The sequence below is a fragment of the Heteronotia binoei genome, chromosome 18 (assembly GCF_032191835.1).
Source record: "Heteronotia binoei isolate CCM8104 ecotype False Entrance Well chromosome 18, APGP_CSIRO_Hbin_v1, whole genome shotgun sequence".
NCBI classification, from domain to species: Eukaryota; Metazoa; Chordata; class Lepidosauria; order Squamata; family Gekkonidae; genus Heteronotia; species Heteronotia binoei.
The window spans coordinates 23,327,854-23,338,502 of record NC_083240.1 but is presented as its reverse complement, the minus strand read 5'-3'; the positions used below and the strand labels follow the sequence as shown (position 1 = coordinate 23,338,502).

The following is a 10,649-nucleotide window of genomic DNA, read 5'->3' as shown; positions in this document are numbered from 1 at the left end:
AGATGTCCCCGGGGCAAGGAATTCAGCTGAGCGGAAAAGAGATGAAAACAAAACAGTCTTCTGGAGAATCGGGGAGGATGGCAGGCCACACTTCCTTATCATCCGAGACCAGTGGTTCCACCCATAATTTTCCACCTGAATTTAACACCCAAATAATAATTCCAATTAGACACTGAGTTCCTGCAGCTACGGCAAGCAAGTAGACCTGTTTGGGCTTGGCATTTTGCTCTGGCATGCAGAAGACATTCAGCTTCCAGCCATCGGCTTCTGAGCCCTAAATACAGTTCCAGAACATGGAGTTTGGAGGGATGCTAATGAACTGCTTTGTAGATCCAAAAGGGCCTTGCTCCGATTGGCGGCAGAGGATAGGACTTGCCAGGGCTTTTTTTGAGCAGGAACACACAGGAACCCTGTTCCGGCTAGCTTGGTGTCGGGGTGTGGCCTAATATGCAGATGAGTTCCTGCTGGGCTTTTTCTACATAAAAAACCCTGGGATTTGCAATTGTTGGTTTAGATTGTGGGTGGAAAGCTAGCAGATGGATATTAAGATTATTTTTTTAACAAGCAGAGTAGTTCGGTAATGGGATTGGCTGCCTGGGGAGGTGTGAGTTCCCCTTCACTGGCAGTGTTCAAGTTGTGGCTGGACAAATAACTTGTCAGGGATGCTTTTGGCTGATCCTGTATTGAGCAGGAAGGCCTGTCTGGCCCCTTCCAACTCTGTGATACCCCTTACCTAAAGGCCTGATTCATACATGCAAAAGAATAGGATGAGGGATGAGATGGTACTAGAATGTGGAAGGGGTAAAACAGACTGCACCACTGCAGAGTGCAAACTAGAATGCGGAAGGGGTAAAACGGACTGCACCACTGCAAGTGCAAATGGCATGTCCTATCTCTGAATGTCCTTCCCTCCCAACAGAAAACTAGCTCCACTGGAAGAAAGACCATATCCCTGCTTTCTGCAATAGCTTTCTGTTTGCAGAGAGATCTTCATATAAGGTAGCATTCCAAAATGTGATTATCCACCATGCTGTCCAAAGTGGTACAGCCTCTCCGGCAGGTGGTAACCAAAATAAGGCAAAAGTCTGGTGGTAGCTTTAAAGACTAACTGTTTATTTCAAGGTGTGCTTTCATGAGTCACAGTCCAGTACATCAGAAAGATATGTGGGAAACAGACCACAATGGATGCATCCACTTATACAGTTTAAAATGCTTTGCTCAGGAAGCAGATCACAGTGGCCTTTCATTCCTTTATTCCTTAAAAAAAGTCTGTATTTCTTTAAGTAAATCACAGCTGAGCATTACTGCTCCTTGTATCTCACCCGCAGGTAGAAGAGAGATTTCTCATAATTAGGTTCTGTCGGGGCTTTTTTGGTAGAAAAAGCCAAGCAGGAACTCGTTTGCATATTAGGCCACACCCCCGGATGTCACCAAGCCAGCCAGAACTGTGTTCCTGTGCATTCCTGCTCAAAAAAAGCCCTGGGTTCTGTGACTTTTGTGGATTAGGGGAAATAGGGATGCTTGGAAACAGTCTCACTGTGTCTTCTCCTTATCCCTTCCCTCCTCATCAGAGTAGTCTTTCTTCTGCCAACACAAAAGAGGGGGAGGGTGAACTACCTCAACTAAGTTTTACACGGAGTTATTGTTGGGCAAAGCAGTCCCTAGAAGTTGGAACTGTCTGTACCTTTGTAGCTGGAAGGATTATGTGTATCTTTGTGTGTGTGTGTATGCTACCAAATTCTTGTATTGCTATTGCGTAGATTTAAAGAATGTTTTTAATTGTTGTTTAACTGCAAACACTTTTCTATAAGTTGCACTGATTTCCAGAAGTCCCTGCCCTTAGGAGTTAGGAGAGATCCCCCCCATGTGCTGGTACTTGGTACTGGTATGTACTGGCACCTAAAAGCTCTGGGTCTAGAAAGCACTTTAGTAGTAGTTAAATTGCATTTCTCCAGTATTCAAGCTAGAAGAAGAAGAAGATATTGGATTTATATCCCGCCCTCCACTCCGAATCTCAGAGCGGCTCACAATCTCCTTTACCTTCCTTCCCTACAACAAACACCCTGTGAGGTGGGTGGGGCTGAGAGGGCTTTTACAGCAGCTGCCCTTTCAAGGACAACCTCTGGCAGAGCTATGGCTGACCCAAGGCCATTTCAGCAGGTGCAAGTTGAGGAGTGGGGAATCAAACCCGGTTCTTCCAGATAAGAGTCCGTGCACTTAACCACTACACCAAACTGGCTACAGTATTGTTGGCACTTTAAACCCAGCTAAGAAGCTCTTCACACACACACACACGGAAATGAAAGGAAGCAGAATAAATGGTCAGTTCTCACAATGGAGGGAAGTGAGCAGTAGGGATTAACATTGGATCTGGCACTATTTAATTGGATTGTCTAGGATTTAGCTTTCAGACATCCACCAGAGATGCTTTCACGGTGTGCACAAACCTTTTGGGGGTAAACCCCAACTTCATCCTGCCACAGAGGTATCCATTATTCCAGCAATTAAGTTTTATCCTTTCCCCATGCTTTTAAATGGATGTTGGCCTTCTTTGTTTGAAAAAATGTCATATGTACGCTTGTGCAATTAAACATCTGTTTATTTAAACATGCACAAACCAATCTAATAAAGTTGCAAAATTGCTTTGGGGGCCGAGAGTTTCTGACAGGACAGTCACTAGCCAGTCAGTGCTGTGCATTATGCTGCCAGGGTGCATAACTGTTTCCCCCAGTCTGGCAAACAAAATTGTTGGATCAGAACATGCCAAAAGCCCATCTTGTTGGTATGCAGCTGGTGTATAGTTCCAACTTGACTATTGGATGGATAGAAGCTTGATTAGGGAACTAGGGGCATTGACTCCAACTCTGCATGCCTCCAAATGTTATTTCACATTTGATTTTGATGCCAGTTTTTGTTTTAAGTGGTGCGCATAATGTTTTTGTAAAGAAATAATCTCTTTTGGCATGACTGGGTTCACCTACAGCCCTATTTTTACACTGTCTGGAATCTCAGTTATCAACATTGTACTGGAACGTAGCATTATTAGTCACAGCTTGCCATCTTATTTTTATGCAGCAGTCCTAACATGTTTTCTTCTAGAGGGTCAGGAGTGAAAATCCAGCCTGTCCTAAACCCCCTGAGCCTATTTAAGTTAAATGTATTTCCCCCCAGTTGCTATCAACTGACATCCACTCTGGGAGTTTTCATGAGCATGTTGGCAGAACAGTAAAACCAGGCTGTTATTCAATCAGCAGAGGAACATGGAACCAGAGCCAGTGTGAATTAAGGCAGCTCTCTTCGGCCAGGGAAAGGCTTTTAAGAGGGCTGCGCTCCTTTAAAAGCCTACGGGGCTGCTTGCTAACCCTGCAAATGCATTTTAAGTGGTCATAATATTTCAACACCTTGGAGTGGAAAGCTAGAGCCCATGTTCCCCAGACCGAATGAGATCCAACTCTTGCGAATTCTGTAGTCATAAACAGTGTTCCCTCTAAGCCGAGTTAGTGTGAGCTAGCTCACAATTTTTTAGCCTCCGGATCACACATGTTTGTCTTAGCTCAGGACGGATGGCTCCAGAGCAAACTAGTTTATGCAATAGCTCACAGCTTTAATGCCAGTAGCACACAGAGTAGAATTTTTGCTCACAAGACTCCACAGTATAGAGGGAGTGTTGGTATGTCCTAGGCAACATGGGGTGCCTGGAATTAACAACGTGAAAATTCCTGTCCTCTTTTGGGGCTGGGACTTCTCTGGGCAGCCTCTGCTTCAACACTTGTCTGCAGTGGGAGGCCTCCGGCTTGGAATGTGATGGAATGATGGAGAAAGAGTGCACCTGAGCATTGGCAAAGCAACATGCGTTCCCTCACCACCGAGCAACCACAGATCACCAGCCCCCATCTGGGATAAAGTTTCAGGTGGGCAGCCATGTTGGTCTCCAGTATAAAAGCAAATTTCGAGTCCAGTAGCAGCTGAAAAACCAGCAAGATGTATAAGCTTACTAGGCTTACATCATTCTCGCCTCCATTTTATCCTCACAACAACCCTGTGAGGCTGAGAATAAGGGTTGCCAATCCCCAGATGGGGGCAGGGAATCCCCTGGTTTGGAGGCCCTGTCCCTGCATCAGGGATATCAGAAAGCAGAGGGGTGGAGCGGTTTGAATGTCCACTGAGCACTCCATTATACCCCATGGAGACCAGTCCCCATGAGATATCCATGGTTATCTAGCACTCGGGGGGGCACTGTTTTTTGAGATAGAGACACCAAATTTTCAGCATAGCATCTGGTGCCTCTCCCGAAAAACAATCCCAAGTTTCAAAAAGATTGGACCAGCAGGTCCAACTCTATGAGCCCCAAAAGAAAGATGCCCCTATCTATTATTTCCAGTGAACGGAAGGCATTTAAAAGGAGTGCCGTCCCTTTCAATGTGATGGCCCGAACTTCCTTTGGAGTTCATGCTTGTCACAATCTTGCTCTTGGTTCTACACCCAAAATCTCCAGATGTTTCCTGAATCTGACATGGCAACCTTAGCTGAGAATGTGACTGGCCCAAGGACACCTTGCAAGCTTCCATAGCAGGAGTGGGGATTCGAACTTGGGGTCTTCCACTTACTAGTCTGATGCTAACCATCACACCACACTGGCTTTTGAGAGCCAAAGCTGTCCGATTAATTCTTGTGATCTTTAAGGTGCTATTGGACATGAATCTTGCTCTTTATATTTGGAAGAATATATGCCTTCTAGAGGTGACTTGGAGCCCGGAATCTATTTTTCCACAAGCTATCTGCAGAACTGGTCTACCGCACAGCTTCTGCAAGAGCAGAAGTTATATTTGTTCAGATACAGAAAAATTACTCCTCCTGCTAACTCATCACATTATTATTGCTACGAGTAAAAAGGGATTTGGGCCTTGTATCTAAGTTAATACACTTGCCCATTAGGCAAGATAATCTCCAGAGACCAAATCATGTTTGTCCACACTGTCAGTTATGTAATGCGTGAGCACAGAACAGGGCCTTCTCTGTGGTGGTACCAAACTTTGTAACTGCAGTCCCACAGAGATTTAGCTAGCACCCATCCTGATCTCTTAGGCACCAGGCAGTCTTTTAAAAATTATTTTTCCAGGTTTTTAGATTGAACATTTCCTTTCTTGTTGTTTTACTTTCTCTTCTCCATGCATGCAATGTTCTTATTTCTGTGTCCTCTGAGGTTTAGTGTTTTATGTTTCTAATTAGATGTGCTCTTTGTGATTTTATATTTTTATCTGCTGATTAGCTGTTTTGGCATTTACTGGCTGCTGTTTATGTCTGGGGTATCAAACATGCGGCCCAGGGGCTGAATCAGGCCCTCGAGGGCTCCTATCAGACCTCCGAGCAATTGGCTGTCATCTGCTTCCTTCTCCCTCTCTCTTGCTTCCTTCTGCATAACAGCTTGCTTTGCAAGGCTTGCTCAGTCGTACAGGAGCTACAGAGCAAAGATTCTATTTTCTCCATTGGCTGAGGCTTCTCCCTTGGGGAGGGGGGGGCAGCTTGCTTTGTCAGGCTCTCTCAATTGCACAGCACAGCTACTGAGCCAAGCCTCTCTTCCTTCTATTGGCTGAGGCTCCTTCCCCTCCTGACCCCCTGGGGAAGGTAGGAAAGAGTCAGAGCTTCCTTTGCCCAGGATCCCTTGGGAGAAATACAAAGAAAGCACCTTTAAGACCAACAAGTGCTAATGTTTTAAGCATGTTTATGAGGTTTTATTTTTTAAAAAACTTTAATTGTGTTTTATTTGTGTCCTTTATAAAGTTTATATCTCTGCTACTTAATTTTAAAACAGGTACACATATGGCCCAGCCTGACATGGCTCAGCCCAACAAGGTCTCATTTATGTCAGATCTGGCCTTCATAACAAATGAGTTCGACAACCCTGGTTTATGTGTTTGTGCTGCCTTTTTCATATGGCGTAGTTTTATTTTTATAATATTGTTTAGATTTGTTATAACTTGTAGAAATTCTGCAAGCTACTTCATAACTTCAAGGATATTGTTTTTTTCATTTCTAGTCCACCTTTCCTGTTGAGACTCCAGATGGATTTCAGAATTCTTATACAATGAAAACCAGAGTATAAATGATGCTAAAGGGCATGGTAGAAATGCTTTCAGGGCTATTGAGTTAATCAAGACTTTGAAATACCCCTTTCAGAGGCATGCACCAGCGAGTTCTGTTTAAGGTCAGAGGGATGACTTTCCACATAAGGCTGCTAGTTGGACACAAGCCCCATTGAATTCAGTGGGACTTCCTTCCAAGTAAACCTATCTGATCCAACTGCATGCAGTTTCAGGTTGCAGCCAGCAAGGCAGCCTCCTCCTAAACTCGCTCACTGATGGAGATTAATCCTGCTTGTTTGTGTGAAAATTGCTTCCAAGATATCTGCAAGCCAGTTTAGCAGGGCAGGCTTTGTTCCACCTGTCTGTGTGGATCAACTCATGTCCTTAGACCCTTTTTGCTCAAACGGCTGGCAAGGCCCTGTGCTGGCCCCTGCAACAAATGCCTGGCCGTGCAAGAACGCATGAGAGAAAACTGAAAAATCATTTACCTCTTGACCATCCTGAGATCAGCGATGATGATGGCCTTCATCTTTGAAATATCTACAAAACTACCCTTTGTGTTCTGCCTGGGCTAACTATAGACATCATGAATGGAAGCTCCCAAAATAGCCACAATGGATCTGAGCCTGCTTATGGGTCATGGAGATGTAAGTCCCAAACCATCAAGGGACTTCTTGGTGCATTAAAATGGCATCAGATAAACATTGGTTTCTAATGTGAAGGTGTCTCAACACAGTCGCTTGAGATGTATGCAGTAAAATTTAAAAAGTGCAGTTCTTGTGGGTGCACGCAAACTGGAATTTCACAAACGTTGCTTCCATGCAAGAAAACAGTTTGCCATCTGTAGGGATGAATGCACGCATGACTTGCATGTAGATAGATCCAAGTGGGCAGCCGTGTTGGTCTGAAGCAATAGAACAAAGCATTAGACAAGGTGCACCTTTAAGACCAACTAAGTTTTATTCAGAATGTAAGCTTTCGTATGCTCTTAAGCAGATTTCATCAGACAAAACTGGAATGGCAAGCCATCTTTAAATCTAGTGAAAGTGGGCAGTGAATTGGTATGTAGAGTCACAAACATAGCCCCCAATTTGTGATTCTTTTAATCTGCTAAAAACATTCCCATGACTCTACATACCAACTCACTGCCCACTTTCTCTAGATTTAAAGATGGCTTGCCATTCCCGTTTTGTCTGATGAAGTCTGCTTAAGAGCATACGAAAGCTTACATTCCAAATAAAACTTAGTTGGTCTTAAAGGTACAACTTGTCTACTGCTTTGTTCTATGACTTGCATGTGTCAGGAAGCAAAGAGCTGCATGCCTGCAGCCAAGGAGTTGCGTGGACGCTCATTGCATGGTCTAGAGGCAGAAAGTGCTATCTAGTTGCAGCCGACATGGCAATCATAGATGTCATAGCAGTTTCAAGGGTTTTTGTAAGGTTTTCAAGGCAAGAGGCATTCAGAGATGGCCTTGCCTCTGTGTAGTGACCCTGAACTTTTTGGGAGGGGAGGAAGGCTTTCCTGCACAGATAATAGAGTTGCTCTGTACAAAACACGTTTACAAACTTGCTTGAATAAATTATTCAGGACTGTGGTCTCTGTACTGCTAATATACAGCTTATAGAAAGTAGGATTCTATTTACAGAATTTTGGTACTGCTTAGCCTGTCCTGTGAATACTTCTGCTCTGTTTCAGACTTTAGAAATCCTAATGCGCTGGTTATCGAATGTCCCATTGTACCGATTGCACTGACTCACTAAGTGCAATCCACCTTAAGTCGCTGTGAGAAAGGCAAACTATAAATAATGTAAATATTTTTTTTTTAAATACTAAGCAGAGCCGACTCTGCTTAGCTTTTGAGGTACAAGGAGATTGGGCTTGCTAGCCTGAACCATCCAGATCAGGGTACTATATGGTCTAAAGCAGGTGTGGCCAAACTGTGGCTCAGGCGCCACATGTGACTCCTTCAGCCCTATTGTGTGGCTCCTGCAGCCCCCACCACACTGTCGACCAACTTGGAAAAGACATTTCTCTCTTTAAATCACTTCTCCAAGCCAAGCCAGCTGGCAGCCTGGCAAATGCATTTAAAGTTAAAGTTGCTTTCTTTCCATATCTCCCTCCTCCCTCTCTCCCTTCTTCTATTTGCCTCCCCGAGCCACCCCTGGTCTAAGGGGCTCTAAGAGAAAAACTTATTGGGAACATGGAGGCCACACATTTCCAAGGCTTTGCTCGAGGGGAAGGGGAGGGGGGGGTGGAATTTTGCATTTTAAAATGGGACCTTCAGACCTAGCTGTTTTGCTTGCCTCACTGTGAAATAAACAACTGGAATGAAACGGGCAGACCAAACTGAAAGGGCAATTGAGTTGTGATCCAATCGGCCTTTGAGTGAAGGGCTGAGTCCTTTCTTTATGCTAATTGATGTTGCTTTGCTGAGGAAGTCTGAAAGGGCAAAGGATGGAAAGCAAAGGACACTGACCCAGAGGCAGTCTTCTGTGCTCTTATGCTGCCAGAGGGAACTCAAAGCAATGTGTCAGTCGGCCTGAGATGGTATGCTCAGTAAGCTGGAAGAAGGGCAGAGACAATTCCCCCTGATATCTCTGCATACCAGCCTTGGTTCCCTTGCAAGATAGAACATGGGCCAGGGGGTCTTTTAATACATCCAAACATAGATTCCGCCTTTCTGACAGTTTCAGAGAAAGGAAAGACAGTGGAAGGTTGGGGCAGGCAGGAATAGCATCAAAGGATTCTCAGACCTTCATTCCCAAAACTGTACAAGGCCACCTAGGGGTTTCAGAACTTTGCTTATTACTGCAGTGACTCCAGCTCATCTCCAGGTGATGTGACACAGTCCTATGGCCTTTCCACCCCTATTTTATTATCGGTTCCCTCCACCACCAGGAGGCCTGCCCTGTGGGCTACTGTGAGCACCTGTAGAATGTTGAGAAAGGGCAGAGGACACCACCACAAAATGGCTGAAGTAGGGTTGCCATCCTCCAGGCAGTGGCTGGAAATCTCCTGAGATAGGTTCACCTGAATAAAATGGATGCTGTGGAAGGTGGATTCTATGGCATTATACCCCACTGAAGTCCCTTTTATCCCCAAACTCTGTCCTCTGGCTCCATCCCCAACATCTCCAGGTATTTCCCAGCCCAGAGCTGGCAACCCTACTGCCATGGGAGTTGGGGTTAATTACAAAATTGTTGCCATAGAGAACAATCAGAAAAATGCAGAAGTTCCAAGCTAGGGTTGTGAAATCCATTCTGTAATTCCTGGAAATGTGGAAGTGCTACCCGTGAAGGGGGTACTCATGGTATTTCACCTAGAATCTGTGGTGTACCGAGGCCTTGAATTCAGCAGGAGCTCACAGGAGCACAGGTCCCAAATCTTTCTGACTGCCCCCCTCCTCCTCCCCCCCACCTACCTACCTTCTCCATTGAATAGTAGGTGCAGCTGCATAACAATCCCTGGATTAGGAGAGCAGGCAGCCAGCCAGCCATCAGGGGCTTTGCCACACCCGCAGCAGCCCTCATTAACCCCTGGAGAAGCCTGTGCCACCCTTTCTCCACTTCTCATGTGATTTTGCGCAGCAGGTAGCTTGCTGGCCTTTTCACTAGGGGGGGGCAGCGGCCAAGGAGAGCCCCAGGTGAGCGAGGCCTGCTAATGAGTTATGCTAATAAGATCCAATACCTATTTTTCTACAAAACGACTCCTGGGTGTATCATTTGTGTTGCCAGCATGGTGAGAGACTGGGAGGGCAGGAAGATGGAGGAGTGCTATCGCGTTGACAGCATGACGTTTCTGGGACGAAACTGGAAGTGACATCATTCTGCTCAGGGATTCAGCAAAAACCCTATGTTTTACCATAGAGTTCCGACTGACTTCTACAGTGGCAGGACATCAGTTTCTGCTGAATCCTAGAGTGTGCCGTGAAAATAACATCAAACCATTGGCACAGTAGCAATTTTTCCTTTTCTTCCCTCTGACCTATCAAGCAGCAATGGGGCCGGGTGCTCAAAGCGGGGAATCCCCAGTGGAAGTAGGTACATACCCAGAACTCTTGAAGGGGATGGGGAATGGGGGGAAAAGATGTCAGCAAAGCATAAACATAACTTCTGGCTAAACCCTGGAAGTGATGTCACCAGTACACTTGGATTTCGCTGATCTCAATGGTTTTATCATAGATAATGATGTCTTTTCCGCCTGGCCAGGAGGCAGCAGTGGAAAACTACCCACCACAGCAAGGGAAGATCTTCATCCTCTATTGGGGAAACATCCTTTATGGTGAGGGGAGTCAAGAGAGTGTATGGTAGGATTGCCATATTGCCTAGAAATCCAGTTCTCATCTAGATTCTGAGCTTTTCACATAGTCCCTGTGTAGACAGGGCATCATCTACCCCAAGCATCAGTTTTGAATATAAAGCTGCATTTGTTTAAAAGTCAAGTTTCTAGTCCCTCTGGTGACAGAGTTCAAGTGTGGAGATTTTATTTATTTATTTATAATTTTAATGTATAGATTGCTTCATCCCTGAATACAACAGTCATAAATACATGAAAACAAAACAATTC

General features: G+C 45.1%; 1 protein-coding gene across 1 annotated transcript in view; it reads left to right on the top strand.

Annotated features, from left to right (window-relative positions):
• TXNDC17 (thioredoxin domain containing 17) overlaps nucleotides 1-10,649 on the top strand; it is a 324,677-nt gene that overhangs the window by 155,204 nt on the left and 158,824 nt on the right. The gene's annotated exons all lie outside the window — the stretch shown is intronic.